The sequence below is a fragment of the Macrotis lagotis genome, chromosome X (assembly GCF_037893015.1).
Source record: "Macrotis lagotis isolate mMagLag1 chromosome X, bilby.v1.9.chrom.fasta, whole genome shotgun sequence".
NCBI classification, from domain to species: Eukaryota; Metazoa; Chordata; class Mammalia; order Peramelemorphia; family Peramelidae; genus Macrotis; species Macrotis lagotis.
Window position 1 is genome coordinate 541,118,539 of NC_133666.1, and position 20,790 is coordinate 541,139,328.

The window sequence follows — 20,790 nt, forward strand, 5'->3', positions numbered from 1 at the left end:
TCTCTCTAATAGAGTTACAGTTTCTCAAGAATTATAGATTCTTTCTCCCAAGTGGGTATATAGCCAGTTTCCTCTTATTTGATAGTAGTTTTTTGTTTTTTTGATTTTTGTTTTTACTACCTTTTCATATGTCTCTTGAGCCACCTGTTTGATCCAAATTTTCTATTTAGCTCTGGTCTTTCCATCATGACATCTTGGAAGTCTCTCATTTCATTAAATGTCCATCTTTACCCCTGGAAGAGTAGGCTCAGCTTTGCTGGTAACTGGATTCTTGGCTGCAATCCAAGCTTCATTGCTCATCAGAATATTTCATTCTAGGCCCTTCATTCCCTTAATGTTTCTGCAGCCAGGTCCTGTGTAATCCTTACTGTGGCTCCTTGGTATTTAAATTGTTTCTCTCTGGCTGCTTGCAGGATTTTTTTTTTATCTGATAGTTCTGGAATTTGGCCACACCATTCCTTGGTATTTTCATTTTAGGATCTCTTTCTGGAGGGGATCAATGTTTTCTTTCAATAAATATTTTGCCCTCTGGTTCTATAATATCAGGACAATTTTCCATCATTAAATTGTGTTATATTAAGTTCAGGCTTTTCCTCTCTTCAATGTTTTCAGGAAGGCCTATAATTCTCACTTTTTTTTCCCATCTTGATCTGTTCTCAAATTCAGTGGTTTTACAGATGAGATATTTTACATTTTCTTCTATTTTTTCGATCTTTTGGTTTTGTTAACCCATTCTTGTTGTCTCATGAAGTCATTAGTTTCCACCAATTCCATTGTTTTTTGTAGAGAAGATTTTTCTTCATTTATCTTTTGCAACTCCTTTTCCAGTTGGTCAATTCTACTTTTGAAGGAGTTTTCCATTTGCCCAAGTGTAGTTTTGAGAGAATATTTTCTTTTTGCATTTGCCCAATTGAAGATTTGAAAGAGTTTTTCTCATTTTGTATTTCTCCAATTGTATGGTCCAAGGATTTGTTTTCTTGTTGCAAGATGTTAATTTTTCTTGTACCCTGTTAATTTTCTCTTGACTTTCTTTTCCCAATTTTTCCAATTGATTTTTAAACTCCTTCTTGATTTCTTCAAGGAAGTCTTTCTGGCCTAGAGACCAATTCATATTCTCCTCAGCAATGCTAGATCTCACTAGGTTAGAATCTTTGTTTTCTAAGTATTTCTCCATGGGGGTCCCCTTTCTCTGCCCTTTTTTCATCTTTCTAGGATCTTGCGGGGGGAGGAGATGGCTCTCAGAGGATTGCTTTTGAAGATCCTAGAGGCTTTGTTCACTTGGATTGGAGGACCAGCCAGTAAGGGGTGCTGGTTGCTTTCTTTGCAGTGTTTGAGGTCTACAGCAGCAGGGTCTGAGTTGACCTTGAACATGGGGATGGGCCCTGGGGGAGGGAGTTAATCTCTTTACATTGAGTGAACTCTGTGGCCCTGAGGATGTGGGGGTGGGGGTTGTTTATTGTTTGTTCTGGGCAACGGGTTCTGCTGAAAGTAAAGAGCTCAGGTTCCTGGCCCAGCTGGTTTTTCTCCAGGTATGCTCTGAGACTCTGTGCTGGAACTCACCCTCAAGTAGCTCCTCCACACCCTGGTCAAAGACTGAGCAGCTAAAGTTGGATCTCATACCCGTCACTCACCAAAATCTCTATGGCTAAGGCTGGCCCTCTGGCTTCCCCCAGCTGCTTTCCCTTCCCTGAGGCTCTCCTCTTGTCTCCCAGTTCTCCCATGGTTCCCTGAAACAAATCTTCTTGGTACCTGTTCTTCTCCTAGATTCTCTTTCTGGGTTTTTTTGGTCTAATTTCTGTTAAGAGATTTCTCTCATGTTGTTTTTGAAGTGAAAGAGGAGCACTTATCACAGTGCCTGTCTTCTCTCAGCCATCTTGGCTGGAAGTCCATTGCCAAATTATTTTCAAAATTTGCATGGATGTATGATATCAGGGTGAATTCCTTCATACTTTCCTCATTCCATTCAGTCCTTTTCCAAGTCTTTCTGTGAGTGTTCTACAGCATTCTATTTAACATTAGAGCCTTTTCCTTGTAAAAAACATTTCATTTTCCATCTCCATGTTTGGATATGTTATAATGCCTGAATGCACTCCTCTCTCACCCACATCTCTTAGAATTCTTTGAAGTCCAGTTCAAGTGCCACTCTTACAGCAGGCATTTCTATTTTTGTTTGTTTGTTTTTTCAAGTAAATGGAATTAAGTGACTTGCCCAAGGTCACACAGCTAGGAAATTATTAAGTGTCTGAGGCTGAATTTGAACTCAGGTACTCCTGATTCCAGGGCTAGTGCTCTATCAACCTCACCATCTAGCCACCCCACAACAGACATTTCTTAACCATCCCTTATCCAGAGATACTAGTATTTTCAGAAATTCATTTGTATTTAATCTGCATATTCTGTATTGTCTTTTCTCAAAATAAGCTTGTAGTGATATATTTTCTTTCATAGATTATCATAGTTATCTAAAGTTTTCCTTCTCTTCTCTACCCCAATTTATAACACTTAATAGTATTTTATAGAGAAGGGAGGAAAATTAGCACAACTGATTAAAATGTAGAAAAACTCTACAAACATTTGCTATATGTAAAGTCTAGGGACCTCCCATCACCTTGGGGGTTGGGATATCCTTTCATACCTCTTCATTCCAGTCCTACTTAATATTTATAATTTAGTTACATTTACTTTAGATACTTTAGATTTGGTGTATAGTTGTTCTCCTCTATATTGCTGCAACTGTTATGTATATTTTTTCTTGTATATACTTACTTTACTCTGCATGAGTTCATATAGATCTTTCTATGCTTCTCTTTATGAATCAAAACATTATCTCTTACAGCACAGTAATATTCCATTATGTTCATACACTACAATTTATTTAGCCATTCCCTAATTAACAGATATATACTTCGTTTTCAATTCTGAGCTATCAGAACAAATGTTGCTCTGAATATTTTGGAATATATGGGTGTAAAGGGTTAAAGTTAAGAATGCTGGCCATGAAGTTCTCTTGAGAAAACATGAGAGGCAGATGTTTGCACAAGGTCAGAATGCTCTGATAACAGCAAATATCTGAGTGTTCTCTGTACTCAGGAAGGAGCTCTGGTACTTCTTTACTTAACCATTATCTTACTCCTTTGAAGTTGATAGAAAAGAGAACATCTTGAAAGAGGAAGCCTAGGAGTGATCTTTGAGTTATATTGTTTTGCATACCTAAAAGAGGCTGATAGAATGGTCTTATTTGTATAAAAAAGGACTGTCTGCTTGCAAATGCAGAGATGCAGTGGCCTGTTAATAAAATTTGTTACTCTTCTCTCCTGGTTTGAACTCTCATTATTGAACACGCTGGCTGTGTCTGGTGGTGTCCCGAAGACCTTGGAAAAAAGGTATGACATAGCTGCCCAAAAAGAAAAGTCAAAGGACTTTTCATATGGGAATTGTTTTTCTCATCAGTAGCTTTCTAGTAGTATAAGCCAGCAATGGAGTCTCTGGTCAAAAGGAATTCAACAATTACAAATTACTTTCAAAAATGACTATATTAGTTCACAGCTCCAGCAATAAAGTATTAGTGTATACATCATTTCACAATCACTCCAACATTTACTATTGTCATTTTTTGTCATATTGTGCCTATTTGAGGGGCATGAGGTGAGACCTCAGAATTTCATTGATTAGTATTTCTTTTATTAATAGTGATTTAGAACATTCTTTCAGGTTGTGAATATTTTGTAATTCTTTTAATAACTATCTATATCCTTCAATTCTTTATCTGTTGAGGAATGACTATTAGTTAAATGTCTGTACTTACGTGTATATGTGTGTGTGCATGTATAAATTGTTTTTATTTATTGAATACTAAATTCTTTTAGAGAAAATTTGATACATTTTCCCCTTCTAATCATTTTCCTTCTTAATCTTGATGCATTAATGCTATATGTACAAAAGCATTTCAGTTTTTAAATAGCTACTTTACTTTTTGTAAGTGCCTCTATCTCCTACCTGTAACTGTGAGAGGTAAATGTTCTGTTTATCTTCATTTTTATTATTTAGTATATTAAGGTCAACATCTATTTAAAATAAATTATGTAATATAATGTAAGGTTGTGTTCTAAGGCAATTTTCTGCCAGATTGCTTTCTGTTTTTCCAATAGCTTTTCTAAAATGAGATTCCCCCCCTCCCCAAGTAATTTTGTTTATTTTATCTGACACTGGATTAGTGAATTCTATTGTTTCTGATTCCTGCTTTCCTAGTCCTTCACTTTCTTCTAAATCCCTTTTTTTTTAGTCAGTACTAGATGGTAAGATATGGTATAGTTAAGGTCTAGAAATGTTATTTCACTTCATACCTAATTCTCTTCAGCATTTCCTTTGGTATTCTAGATATTTTGGATTTCCAAATGAATTTGTTGTTGTTTTATCAAATTTCCCTTAGTAATTTGATTGTTATATTATTGAAAGGGCAAATAGTTTTGAAAGTATTGTCATTTTTATCATATTGGTATGGTATAACCACAAGCACTGAATTTCTCCAACTTTTTAAGTTGTTATTTCTTTAAAGAACATTGTCATTTTGTTTCTATGCCAATCATTTTTTCCATTTGGTAGGTTGATTCCTAGATTTTTATGCATTTTGAAGTTAGTTTGAATGAGATTTCCCCCTTTCTATTATTATTATTATTATCTAAAAGTTTATAGAGTTTTAAAGATATTTTTGGATCCTACAACTTTGCTAAACTAATTGTCTTAATTTTTTATTTTCTGATTCCCCAGGATATTTCAAGTATATAATATCAAGAAATAGTGAATTATATCTCCCCTTTACCTGTGGGTATAATTTTAATTTCTTTCTTTTGTCTTTTTGCTGTTGTTAGCATGTCTTCACAACTATATGATAGTTGCAAAGAGAATGGATATCCTTGTTTCACATGTATTATTAATTTGAAAAATTCCAGTATAACTTCTATCATAAATAATGTTTGGTTTATGTTTCCTATAACTGTTTTTTATGATATTAACTAAAAAGTTCCCTCAACAACTGCACTTAGGAATTTTAAACCTATATAAATATTGGATTTTGTCAAAAGCTTTTTCTGAATCTATTGAGATGATCATGTTTTGGATCTTTAATTTTCAATATTAACATACTGTTTTCCTAATGATGAGCCATCCTCGTTTCACTGATATAAATATTACATTTTGATAATGAATGATTTCTTTTTTTTTGTTTTTGTTTTTTTGGGTTTTTTTAGTTTGTTTTGGGTTTTTTTGCAAGGCAATGGGGTTAAGTGACTTGCCCAAGGCCATACAGCTAGGTAATTACTAAGTGTTTCAGGCTGGATCTGAACTCACGTGCTCCTGACTCTAGGGCTGGTGCTCTATCCACTGCACTTCCTAGCCACCCCCCAATGATTGATTTCTTAATCAAATGGTGGTAGTGTGTTTCAAAAGATTTTGCTTAATTTTTTTGTGGTGGGTTCTGTTGTATTGGGATCTGTTTAGAGGCCTCAAACAATCTTTTTATGAAACAAATATAATTTTCATTTCTAAATTAGGGAATTAAAAGACAGAAAGAAAACAATATGACAATGTCATTAAAGAACATTGATTCGAAAATTTTAAGCAAAATAAAAAAGTACAAGTCAGTGATACCTACTGTTCTAATAGGGATGATAAAAGTGCCATTTCAGAAAAGGAAAGCAGTAACAAAATGCCTAAATGTGAATTCTCAAAGGAGCCAATGAATTGGTCTCAAATCCAAAAACACCTCTTAGATGAGTACAAAAATGGATGTTAAAAAATAAAGAAGGAAGAAAAAAGAAAAATGTAGAAAAGAAAGAAGAATCATGCATGAGACATTTTAAAGGAAAAATTGATCAGTTGGAAAATGTAAGCAAACAAATGGAAAAAACAGAAAAAAAAGATAACTCAAGAAAATAAGCTAGATTGGACAATGAAAACAAATGATGTTATGAGATATCAACATTCCTTAAAAAACAAAGACTTAAGGGGGTGGCTAGGTTAAGCAGTGGATAGAGCACCAGCCCTGGAGTCAGGATAGCCTGAGAGCAAATTGAGCCTCAGACACTTAATAATTACCTAGCTGTGTGGCCTTGGGCAAGCCACTTAACCCCACTGCCTTGCAAAAAACACTATAAAAAGGCTTAAAAATAGAAGAAAATATAAAGTACCTCTTAGGAAAAATACTCAATCTGAAAAATAGTTCTAGGAGTAAGGAAGGTAGAGGAAAAATTGGGAAGAGAAATAAGAGAGATGCAGGAAAATCATGAAATCCAAGTCAGAAGCTTGATCAAGAAGATACAAAAAAAAAAAAACCTGAAGAAAATAACATGTTAAAAAACCAAATTACTTCTCTACCTGAAAGTCATGATCAGAAAAAGAACCTGAACAATACCTTGCAAGAAATTATCATGAAAAACTGCCTTAATAGCTAGAACAAGAAGATAAAATAGTCCATGAAAGAAACTATCCATTACCACCCAGAAAAAGAGCCCAAAATAAAAACTCCAAGGAATATTGTAACCAAATTTCAAAATTCTAGCTAAAGGAAAAAATATTGCAGGCAATCAAAAAGAAGGAGTTTAGATACCAAAAAGAAGCAGTTAAGTAAACACAATCAGGTTTACACAACACTTAATTAACTTCAACATTATTATGGGAAATTGTATAACTCTAAATGCTTATATGAATGAATTAGAGAAAAAGGAGATCAATGAATTGGGCGTGCAACTAAAAAACTCTAGAAAAAGAACAAATTAAAAATCCCCAAATTTAGCCACCTGATAGCTGCCTCCAGAGTGTTAAATCCACAGAAGGTAAGGGGGATTGAGGGAGACTGTTGAGGTCTCTCCACTATCCCTGAGGCAGGGATCCTTGTTCTCTGTCAAACCCTGGTCATGGTCCAGTGCCCACTATTTACACAGTAGAACAGCTACCCTCCTCACAGTTCCAGGGCAGAGGGGAGAGATTGTGGTCAAACATAGATCAGACCACAGACCAGGAGATCAGTCAGTGCCTGTCATAAGACATTGAAGCAACTGAGGTCCTTGTGGGGGGTCCCAATAATACTCAAAACCTTGGGAAGCATCTCTAAACTAAGGCATAATTACTTTGGTCCCATAAAAGATCAAAATACACTCAGAAGATTACGAAGTCCAAATTTCTGTATCCAAAGCCTCTAAGAAAAATATAGGAATTAGTCTCAGGTTATGGATGAGCTCAAAAACGATTTTGAAAATTAAATAAGGGAGGTAGAGGAAAAAATTGGGAAGAGAAATGAGAGAGATGCAGGAAAATCATGCAATTCCGAGTGAGAAGCTTGATCAAGTAGATACAAAAAAATGAAGGTAATAATATGTTAAAAACTAGTTTAGGTCAATTGGAAAAAGCAGTCCAAAAGGTGAATGGGGAAAAGAATGCCTTAAAAGCAGAATTGGCCAGATGGAAAAGGAAATAAGAAAGCTCTCTAAAGAAAACAACTCGTTCAATTGAAAAAGGGAGTTAAAGAAAGCTGATGACTTTGTGAGAAATCAAGAAACAATAAAACAGACCCAAACAATGTAAAACCTAGAAGAAAATGTGAAATATCTCATTGGAAAAACAACTGACTAGGAAAACAGATCTGGAAGTAACAATTTATGACTTATTGGGCTATCTGAAAATCATGACCAGGAAAAGAGCCTTGACTTCTTTTTTAAAGAATTTCTAGTAAAACATCAATGAAGTATCATTTCACACCTTACCAGATTGGCCAAGATGAGAAAATTGGAAAATGATCAATGTTAGGGACATTGTGGGGGGATTGGGATATTAATGCATTGGACTTGTGAATGAATCCAACCATTCTGGAGAGCAATAGGGAACTATGTCCAAAGAGCCATAAAACTGTTCTTACCCTTTGACCCAGCAATTCCAATCCTTAGGTCTATATTCAGAAGAAATAGTAAAAAAGAGGAAAATGCTACATGTACATGTTGCAAAATATTCGTAGCAGCCCTTTTTGTAGTGGCAAAATTTGGAAATTGAGGGGATGTCAATCAATTGGGAAATGACAATATAAGTTATGGTATATGAATAATATGGAATACTATTGCTCTATAAGAAACCATAAATGGTCAAACTCTAAAGAAGTATGGAATGACTAATGGGATCTGATGCTGAGAGAAGGGAGTAGAGCCAAGAGAACAATGTACATCTCAACAACAACATTGTGCAATGAACAACCTTGATAGAAGCAGCTCCTCTCAACAGTTCAGAGAGCTAGGACAAGTTTATTAGACCAGCTATGGACTATGTTATTTCTATCCAGAGGGGAAAAAAACAAAACAAAACAAAACACACACACACACACACACACACACACACACACACACACACACACACCTTCAGAATCTGATGAACACTTTATAAAATTAGCTCTTATGTATCTCTTTCCTTTAATCATAATTCCTGCTACTAAAAATAACTAATGTGTAAATATGTTTATTAAATTATGTATTTAAAATGATCACTTAACTGTTCATCACTGAGGGAAGGGGGTGAGAAGGAAGGATGGAAGGAAATTTTATAACTTAAAAATATGCATGTGCATATGGATGGAAATAAAAAAGAAAAAGAAAAAATTCTATAGGAAAATTGCCCTGATACCCTAAAAGCAGAGGATAAAATAGAAATTGAAGGAACCTATAGATCACCTCATACCCCAGGTATATTATAGCCAAATTCCAGAACTCCCAAGTCAAAGAGAAAATATTACAAGCAATCAGAAGGAAAAATTTAAATATTATGACACTACAGTCAGGGTTAGAAAGGATTTAGCAAAGACTACATTATAGGTTCATAGGACTTGGTATATGATATTCCATAAAGCAAAAGAGCTTGAACTACAACTGAGAATCAAATATACAGAAAAATTGAATATCCTCTTCAAGGAGAAATAGATGAACATTCAGTGAAATAAGGGAATTTCAAATTTTCCTGTTGAAATGACCAGAGTTTAACAGAAAATTTGATCTCCAAGTACAGGAATCAGGTGAAGCAAAGAGAGGGTGCATAGAAAGGGAAAATTATGAGGGATTTAATGATGTTGAACTGCTTATATTCCTGCATGGGAAGATGATACTGATAACTCCAATGAACCATCTCAATAGAGCAATAAGAAGGAGTTAGTAGAAGGACAAGGCATGGGAGAGAACTGAATATTTAATATCTTATAAAAAACATAGTCAATGGGTGAAAAAAGAACTTACTGAAAGGAAAATGAGAAGTAGAATGGGCTAATATATTTTATGTAAAAGAATCAAGATAAAGCCTTTGCAAAGGAATGGAAGGGGGAAAGGTGAGAGGGCATGAGTGAGCTTTCATTCTCATCAGTGAGGAAATAACATGCACACTTAATATGGTATAGAAATCTGTCTTACCTGAGGGGAAAAGGAAAGGAAAGGACTGGGAGAAAGGGGTCAGGGAGAGGGGAGGGGAGGATGTAGGTGATAGAGAAGGGGAAGATCATAAGAGAGAGTAGTCAGATATGACACACCTTTCTCTTTTTTGGTTGTTTTTTCCAGGGTGGTGGGGTTGAATGGCCTGTCCAAATCCCTGTGGTTGGGTGGTTGTTGGATATCTGGGGCAGGTTTTAGCTTCCTGGCTCCAAGACTGGTGCTCTGTCTGCTGCACCACTTGGCTGACCCACAACACACTTTTAAGGAGGCATGAAAAGAGAGAGAGAAAAGAGAAAATAAATGGGTGTGGGGAGGAATTGATGGATGGAAATATGATTAGCAATAGTACCTATGGGAAAAATATATTGTAGCAACTTCTTTGATGGACTTATAAAGAATGTGATCCATCCCAAAAACAGAGCTGATGGTATCTGAACACAGACTGAAGTACAATTTTCTTTTTATCTCTCACTTTATTGTTGTGAGGTTTTTCTATTTTTGTGGGGGCAAGGGGGTTTTAGTAATGTATGAATAAATAAATAAAACTCTAAAAATAAAAAAACCTCCAAATTAGAAATTATGAAAATCAAAGGAGAAATTATTAACACCGAAAGCAAGAAAACCATTAAAATATTAAAACTGAGTTGGGTTTTATGAAAAAAAATACAATAAAATAGGTAAACTTTTGGCTAATCAGATTTTGGTTCTTCTCCTTCATTACCAAAATCAAAAATGACATCACTATGTTTGAGACAAATTATAGTGTGTCTGACTGTATCAGACTAATACAAACTTGGAATGCTCTACCACAAGTTGGGCACAAATAATACATGTGGACACCTGTGGTGCTTACTCTAAACTTACAAATGTAACATTTCTTTTGAGCTGCTTCAAATCTGCCTACCTCATAGACACAGTACCCTACTGATGAGGGCATACCATGCTGGGCGGTCATGTGTCAGTGTCTCCCATGCTGTACAATCAATTCTAAAGTTCTTAAGAAAGAACTTCAGAGAATCCCAATATCCCTTCATCTGACCCCTTGTGAACATTTGCCCTGTCTAAATTCTCCATAAAATAGAATTTTTTGGCGAGCATACTTCTGTCATTCTAACAATGTGCCCAGCCCACCATTCTTGTACTCTCTGTAGTAATGTTGGAATGCTTGTTAATTTAGAGAAATGACATCAGTGTCTGTCTGATATATTCTCCTGCCAGGTGATCTTCAAAATCTTTCTAAGACAATTTAAATGGGAAGTGATTCAGTTTCCTAACATGGTGCTGGAAGATTGTCCAGGTTTCATGGGCATGCAGCAATGATGTCTGCACAATGACTCTGTAGACCTTCAGTTTGCTAGATAATCTAATGTCTCTTCTCTTGCATATTTTCATTCAAAGTCTCCCAAATACTAAGCTAGCTCTGGCAATGTGTGAGTCAACCTTACTGTCAATGTTTCCCTCCCTGAAAAGGACACTGCCAAGGTAAGTTATCTTGTCCACACCACAGTAATCAAAACCTCACCATTTGCTATAACCAATGGTTCCACATGGATGGTGTTGTGTCAGATGATGGCGCACCTGTGTTTTCTTGGTGTTAATTATTAAGTCAAAATTAGCACAAGCAGCAGAGAACTGAGCCATACTTTGTTGTATCTCAGATACAGAAACTATATTGAATGTGCAATCATCTGCAAACAGAAGATCATGCACCAATGCTCCTTCACTGTAGTCTTGGCTTGTAGATGTTTTCAAGTTGAAGAATTTACCAACAGTGTGGTAACTGACCTTAATGCCAGCTTCATCCTCAGGGAAGTTGTTTGATAACATGACTGAAAATATCATGCTAAAAAGCATGGGAGCAAGGACACATCCTTGTTTCACCACATTCCTGACTGGGAAATATTGAAATTGTCTACTATCCAGAATCCAGGCAAGCATGCCTTCATGAAATTGATGTCCAATACTGAAGAACTTTTCTGGGCAACAAAATTTTGACATAATTTTCCATAAGCCCTCATGACTGACAGTATCAAAGATCTTAGTCAAATCTACAAACATTGTGTACAGACCTCTGTTCTGTTCCTGACATTTTTTTCTGGAGTTGTTGTGAAACAAACACCATATCAACTATTTTTCAACCTTTTGTGAAGCCAGGGTTGTCTCTCAGGGTGGTCAATATCTTCCAGGTAAACAATCAGTCTATTGAGAAGAACTCTGGCAAGAATCTTTCCAGCAATGACTAAAAGAGAAATACCTCTGGGATTGTCACAGGACAATCTATTCCTTTTTTTAACCTTTAGAGAGATGGATGATGGGAAGCATTCTTGAATTCCTTGGGGATAACCTCATCATGCCATATAACCTGGAAAATTTTGACCAACTTTTGGAGGAGAAATGGACCCTCAGTTGGAATGTAATCAGCACCAGGTGTTTTGCCACTTGAAAAGTGTCTAATGGCATTCAGAATGGTCTTCTTCATTTGGAACTTCTTGATGATGATCTGTTAAGAACATTATGGAAGTATTCAGTCCATGTCTCTAGGATCATGTCCCTATTGTTAATCAATGTGACTCCATCATTACTATGTAGTTCGGATTCACCATAGATTTTTGACCTATAAATATCCTTCATGGCATTATAAAATCACTTTAGTTTGTAAAACTGTATTCATCTGCTTTCTTACTGAGCAAAGAGTTCTGCAACTCTGTTTGGCTTGTACTTCACTTTTTACGGAATTAAATGCCGACTTCCTAGAAATGAATGAATGAATCATCCAATTGGTAAACACTGTGAAGTTCTCATTTTTTCATTTAGCGGTTTCTATATTTCCTTATCATTTTCATCAAACCAGTCTTGATGTTTATTAGTGTTCTGGCCCAGATGAGTAAATGTAGTGTTGTACATCAGATCTCTGAAAACTGTCCATTCTTTTCTGCTCCACTCTTGCCAACTGTGTATTGGTTCAGTTTTTCCTTCAAGTTAGTTTTCTCCTCTCACTCAGAAAGACAGTTCAATCTCTTGATATTAATTCTTCTAATCGTCACTTGAATATGAATATTTAGCTCAGAGAGTATGAGTCTGTGATCATTCCAGCACTCTGCACCATGCATTACCTTTGTCAGTCTCACATCCTTTCCATCTCTTCTGCTTACAATCACATAGTCTATTAGATGCTAATGTTTGCTACAAGGGTGTATCCAGGAAGTTTTATAGCATTTAGGTAAACAGAAGACAGTATATGTGATGAGAAGGTCATGAGAAGCACAAGTCATCAGTAGTAGGTGACCATTGTTGTTGCTGTTTCTAACTCCATTCCTTCCAAGGACTTCCTGCCATATCTGGTAATCTAATCCTAATCTAGTATTAAAGTCACCTGGAATTATAATCATTTCCTCTTTTGATACATTGATGATAAGGGTCTCCATGTTTTCATAAAATTTTACTTTGACTTCATCAGAGTTCTTCATGGTGGGAGATACACACTGATGATGGAAGCATGGCATTTTCCTGGAAACGGCAATCTCATTATCATGAGTCTGACATTCACTCCTTTTGGTAGGTATTCAAACTTGTTGACTACATTAGTTTTGATTGAAAAATCTACCCCCAGCTTCATGGTGCTACCCTTCACTGCTACCACTGCAGGAAAAAAACAAAACAAAACATATATCTATCTCTGACTCTGGTAGGCTTGCCTTCATTTGCCAGTCTTGTTTTACTCAGGGTTGGATAGGATGCACCTGTTGATTTCTGTTGCAACAAAAGCTGTTTGTCTTTCAGGGCTGTTAGATCTTGTATTGTCTGAGTGTGAACCTTCCATGATCTAGTAGTGAGTGTAATCTTCTTTGAAGATGTTTTAATATAATATATTTGTGTCTTGACTGCCCTATGGGAAACCCCCTGAAGTAGTAATCAGGCCAGGGTTGGGTAAACAGCAATTTTTAGGGCACCTCACCCCAGAAGGTAAGCAGTGTGATCCTTAGAAGGGCTGCTCAAACATCTAGGGGGCTGCTGAGTCTTAATGTTGCTTTCAAGTAAGGAAAAGACCCTTTGGTCTGTGTCACCTGTGTAAAGGGTTGTGACTACAGTCCCCAGTGCATCTGAACCTGCTGCTTTATCACTTGCCTGTTGCCACAGTACTTTGAGATAGGAATAGTAAAGCAGTATGGGTTATGTCTTTTGATTTGTTCATGAATTGGATTTAAGTGGGGTAGAGTTGAAAGAAGTCATTAGCCTCACTCTCTCTTCTAAAATCATCATGATCCAATGGCAAGACAGAGTCAAGACAACTGGTGATGGCTTTAGATGCAGTGGAATATCCTTGGTGTCTTCAATGTCTAACAAAGCTCTAAGTTTGGTATAAGCAATGTCTAAGTGCTCCACAGCACCTGCTTCAGCTGCCTTCATGGCCATTGGAAGAAAGTCTTCTCATCCACAAATTCCACCAGTGGAAGACTTCATATGCTTGGGGTAGACACCCCCAACCACTCACCAATGAGCTTGAGACTTACCCTCAACCTGGTTGAGCCCATCTGTGAAAATATCACACCAGAGATACTAGTATACCTTGAACAAACCCTATACCCCATTAAGCCCAGGATCTTAAAAAAAGAAGAAAACCAAATTACTAATATCAAAAATTAAAAGGTGAAATCATCAGTAATGAGGAAAAATTAAAATAATATTTTTTTTAGTTTTTGCAAGGCAAATGGGGTTAAGTGGCTTGCCCAAGGCCATACAGCTAGGTAATTATTAAGTGTCTGAGGCCAGATTTGAACTCAGGTATACTGCTGACTCCAAGGCCAGTGCTCTATCCACTGCGCCACCTAGCCACCCTAAAATAATAATTTGAAGTAATTTTGTCCAACTAAATGGCAATACATTTGATAGTCTAAGTGAAATAGATGAAATTTACAAAAATTTTAATTTCCCAGATTGCCAGAAGAGGAAATAAAAAACTTATATAATCCCATTTCAGAAGAAAAAATTTGAACAAGCCATCAATAAACACCCTAAGAAAAAATTTCCATGAACAGATGAATTTACAAACAAATTATATGAGACATTTAAAGTACAATTAACTGCAGTTATATATAAACTTGAAGAAGCAGGTGAAAGAATTCTGACAAATTCCTTTTATGACACCAACATGATACTGCTACCTAAATCAGGAAGAACCAAAAAAGACAAGGAAAATTATAGGTCAATCTCCCTAATAAAACATTGATGCAACAAGTTTAAATAAAATTTTAACAGACTATAGCAAGTTATAACTAAAATAATTCACTATGACCATATAGTACTTATACTATACAGGAATGCTTCAATATCAGAAAATTAATCAACATAATTGACCATATCAATAAAAATAAACAGAAATGATGTGTTTATTTCAATAGATGCTGAAAAAGTCTGACAAAATACAGCATCCATTCATATTAAAGACATTAGAGAGTATAGGAACAAATAGAATTATCCTTAAAATGAGTAGTATTATCTACCTAAAACCTTCAACAAGCATTTATAGGTAATGGGGACAAACTAGGGGCATCTCCAATAAGATCAGTGGTGAAACAAGGATGCCCATTATCACTACTACTAATTAATATTGCATTAGAAATGTTAGCTTTAGCAATAAGAAAATTTTAAAAAAGATATGGAAGGAATTAGAATAATGAGGAAACAAAACTTACACACTTTGCAGATGATATGATGGTATATTTAGATTGTTCTAGAAAAGTAACTAACAAACTACTTGAAACAATTAGCAATGTTTTTAACCTGCAGGATTTAAAATAAGCCCATATAAAACATCAATATTTCTATATATTACCAACAAAACCCAGTAGCAACAGGAAGAAAGAGAAATTCTATTTAAAGTAATTATAGACAACATGAAATACTTGGAAGGCTACCTACTAAGACAAATTCAGAAATTATATGAAAACAACTATAAAACACTTTTCATTCAAATAAAATGTAAAGCAGTTGGGAAAATGTCAATTTCCTATGGTTAGACTAAGTGAGCACCATAAAATCAAACTACAAAAAAAATTATTTTACAGAGCTAGAAAAATTCATCTGGAGTAACAAAAGATCAAGAATATCATGGGAATTAATGAAAAAATGCAAAGGAATATAACCTAGCCATATCAGATCTAAAATTACATTATAAAGAGGCAAAACTGTCTGATACTGTCTAAGAAACAGAAAAGTGGATCAGTGGAACAGAATATGTAAAAAACACGGTAGTGAATGACAATGGTTATCTACTATTTGATAAACACAGAGATTCTAACTTCTAGGATTAGAGCTCACTATTTGACAAAAATTGCTGGGAAAAATGGAAAATAATATGATCAACATCCCACACCCTATACCAAGATAAGGTCAAATTGGGTACAGGATTTAAACAGACATAAAGAGTGATACCATAAGCTAGTAAAAAGAAAAAGGAATAGTTTTTCTGTCAGAGCTATGGAATGGGTAGAAATTTATGACCAAACAAGATATAGCACATAATAAATTGCAAAATATATCATTTTAACTTCATTAAATTTTAAAGTTTTGCCAAAATAAAACCAATGCAACCAAGATTAGAAGGAATTCAGAAAGACTGGAAATGCTTTTAATAACTAGTATTTCTGATAAAATGTATGAGAACTGAATCAAATTTATAAGAATACAAACCAATCTTCAGTTGATAAATGGTCAAATGATATGGACTGAGTTTTCCAATGAAGAAATTAAAACTATCTATATTCATATGAAAAGATTCTCCAAATTATTACTGATTAGAGAAATACAAACTAAGACAATTCTGATGAACCACCTCATGCCTATCAATTTGGATAAAATGACAAAAAAAGGAAACATTAAAATTGAAGAGGAGGTGGAAAAACTAGGACATTAGTGTACTGTAGATAGAATTATGAACTGATCCCATTATGGAAAGCATTTTGGAATTATACCCAAAAGGGAATAAAGCTATGCATATCCTTTGATCAAGAAATACTACTAATAAGTCTATATCTCAATAGTACACTATACACACTAACAACAGCATTGTGAAATGGTCTACTAGATTGATGGAACTCCTCTCAGCAGTTCAGTGTTCAAGGACAATCCAGAGAAACTTGTTAAAGAAAATGCCATCCACATACAGAGGAAAAAAATCTATGGATTCTGAATGCAGAGCAAAGAGTAATATGTTCATTTTTTTAAAAAACCTTCTTTTAAGGTTTAAAAAAAACCCTTTTCTTTCTTTCTCATTTTTCCCCTTTAGTTCAAGTTCTATCATAGCTTAAGTATTAAAGGAAATTTTTACATGCACAACCTATATAAAATTTCTTGTTGCAATGGGAGGAGGGTGGGAGAGGAAGGTGGTGGAAAAATAGGAAACTCAAAATTTTGCGAAGGATGCATGTTGAAAACTATCTTTAATTGGATGCAAATAAAGAATAGGAACTACATAGTTTTTAAAAGTTTGAAAGTATTCTCTTAGGAATCCATCAATATTAAAAGGGTTTTTTTTCCATTGATAATCCTTTTACAGTCAGATTTATTTCCTTTTCTGAGACTGGATTATTGAAAATTCTAACTAGTAGTTTGGATATTTTATAATTTTGAAGGATTTTTCTATTTCTTTTGTGTTCTCAATTTTGCTAGCATGTATATAATATGTTCAAATTATTCTTGTATTTTTTCTGATTTTGCTATGATTTCACCTTGCTCTTTTTATATGTACCATAGTTGTTTTTAATCACATGATCAATCATCCAAGTAAAACCCAAAGATACTTCCATTATGGACACTGATGGAAAGAGATTACTATAGAACCACTATAATATACTATATATTTGACCCATTTCACATCTATTCTCTTTTCAATGTTATCAATTAATTTTGATGAAATATATAGTTTAACTTGTGTTCTGCTAAATTCATTCTCTTCTATTTGCTTTTTCCTGTTGCATGAGGTACTAGTATTTAGGATCTTTTGACATCTTGTCAGCTACAGAATTTTGTATATTTTGCTTAGCTGATTGATGCCTCCTTAATGTTTTACAAATCAATATATACTTACTCTAAACCAGGATTGTAGTGGACTGCTATATCTCAGTTATTGGTGGAATCAAGTATTTACTGACTAAGTTGATTTCTGGTCTCTTGATTTTTTTCTTTGAGATGATGTTTTGAACTTAAAAATCTGAAAAATGGTAATAGTTATTTTTTTATTTTCAAAATAATATTATTTACCAAATAGCAAAATAATATAGGAAAGAAATATGCCACCAAAGACAGTATGTGGCTAATTGCCAAATTCATTATTCAGATAATTACCATAGGAATTTGGAGGAGAGAGGGGTCACTTTGGACAAAATTAGTCGGGATTTTGCGGAGGAGAATACCAGTTTGAGTTCTGAAGAATGGGTAGGCTATAGATAAGTATAGAAGAAGGTAAGGTTTGTCTTGATCAGAGCACCTGTGAGGTAAAGAATAGTAACATTAAATTCTTTGTTCATATTTATACTTATATCTTTCTTTACCTTGCTTTTCTCATCCATGTTGTTCCACATCATAAATTTTATTTCTTCAGATCCACACAAGAAATTTCATTCATCTCTTCTTCCCAGGGAGTTTAAAGATCAGAAATGTGATATTTTACTGAGTTTTTCTGTCTTTGTGTTCAAGTTTTATTGTTTGCATCCCTTCAAACAGGGGAAACAAATTGATTCACTGGCAAGAACATTTCTATAGTTTCTTCTTTCTTTCTATGCAAATTCATCAGTGGCATTTAATTTTGATCAAGTCAGGGACATTACATTTCTAATCTTGAATCTTCCTTCAATTCATATCTAAAAGTAAATGCTCCTACATCAGAATTCAGAAATGAATGTCTTAAATCTTTATACATTTTGATAATGGGTTTTCCTGTCCTCACATGCTGCTGTTTCCTTTATAATTACTTGGTACTTATCTGGAAGGTTGATATTTGGGTTTTAACATCTTTCCTCCATTCCCTTCTCCTAATAAAAATAAGATTTATTAATTAACTGCTGTCAATAAATTATCAATGATATCTTTTTAAGACTTGAAAAATGTTCTACTCTTTCAGATCATACTTGCCTATTTCTCTTTCTTTATTTGTCATCCTTGCTTTTCTTAACATTTTACATTCTTTATTTAGTGAATTTTTTTCTTTTCTTCCTCTTCTGAATTGAATGCATGGTTTATAAAAAGAAAATGAATGCAATATATATAACATTGAAAAGACTTTATTGCTAATTAGATTTAGGAAGCAATTCCAAGCTAATTAGAAAAGAAACTAAAGACTATACATATATTGCATAACAAAAGTACAATGGCACTACATATCCCTGTTCAGGAACTAATATAATCATATCCTAATGAATTCACAGAAAGTCATTACTTTTATTCATAATAATCTCATAAAGTTCATCTACATCCTACATTAACCAAGAGTACAGAAGGTTTCATCTCTAGGGGTTATGGACAATGATATTTTGTAACATTTTGCTTTTACTTTAATCAACTAACTAGTACTCACATATATAATTTTAAAAGGAAAAATGATATCCATCTAACTAGATAGATAATTGTTATATGCCGAACCATGTCAATTTCAAAACATTCATGATTTCCTTGATTTAGGAGCTCCATCAAGTAATAATTATTATTTAATGATAATAAGTTGCATAGAGCTTCAAAATTTGAAAAGTGCTTTAATTGAGATTCACATTAAACCCTTAAGTTAAATGAGTCTACTACCAAAAGGCATTGGAATTCAGTTAAAAGAACATTAAAATTTGATTCTCATGACCTGAGTTTTCAATTTAGACATTTGACTAGCATTTCTGTATGAACGGTGTCTCTGTCAGAACTTCAAGCAGGAAGGTCTCACACACTTTGAAGTGCACTGAGAAGACCTCAGTTTAAAATCATGAATTGTCATAATGAAATGACATTTTTTTTTTTTATTTTAGAGCTTCACCAGCTAATTTTTATAGGTTGCAAAGTTTCCTTTCTGGTAAATGATGGGAATAGTGCAGCATATTTTGCTGACATGCTTAATAACCAGGAGAGTCCAGTTTGTCTGTTTAATAATAAACCAGTACCCCATTGTCTGCACTCAAATGATTTATCGTTCTTTCATAAAATGGAATATCAATCTTATTAAGATACTACTGACAAAAATACAAACTATTAAGAATATATGACCATGGGAGCTACTAGAACTAATTAAATTCAACATATATATATATATATATATATATATATATATATATATATATATATATATATATGTATTTACTTAATGGGGTACCTGCTAAGTCACCTTGGGAAAGGGTGAATTTGAAAGAGGTAAGAATTAAAGGATAGAGAGAGAAGAGGGAAGAAGAATGAGAAAAATGACTAGTTCTCTATGATTTTAGATATAGGGAATAATCACCTGATAAAAGCATTTAAAATGAATAAAACAAACCATTTGAAAATCATCAGTTATTAATCTTAGCAAGAAAATACATTCTTTGAGTTTTGGCAACCAAAAATAAAAAAAATGTATATTAGAACCAATGTCATCTTCATATAAAGGAATTATTATTATTGTTGTTGCTATTGTTGACTAGAAGACAGGATCTGCTTTAGTGGATTGAGTCCTTAAAGTTTTGAGTCAGAGAGGCATGAGTTCAAATTATATCTCAAAAGAACAAATGAAATAGGATTTGTAAAGCATTTACCAAACTGCTGCACATAGTTAATGTTTAATAAATGCTTGTTTTTCCTTCCACTCCCCTTCTTTTGTGTGACCCTGGATAATTCACTGAACTCTATGTGCCCCAGGTAATTCTTTAAGATTTAACTGCTGAATAATAAAGAATTACCATTTGTGTTGTTGGATAGGGTCCCCATGCAGGATATTTCCTATACTATCTATATCACCAGAAATATACTAAAGAGGGAAAAAGATATATTAGATGAAGAGATGCTAAGAAGAAATTACAGCATTCACCTCCACCTTTGAAAGGATTTCTTATTTACAAAGGACAGTATCCCACAGTCTATAAATTACTTTGCTCAATAGCCAAATGAGCAATCATAAGAAAGGTTAACCAGACTGAGAACAAACCTAAAGATGTAGAAACTAAGGGTGGTTCTACTGAAAAGAATGGATATTCTTGAAGTGAATTGAAATAATATTGTAAACATTTTAAGTGAATCTCATGCTTCATATTAAAGCTTGAGAAGTTTCTAAAAGGACAAGAAAAGTTCTCAGCCTCCACCTTTTCCCTCAAGAGAGGGTCAATTATTGCAA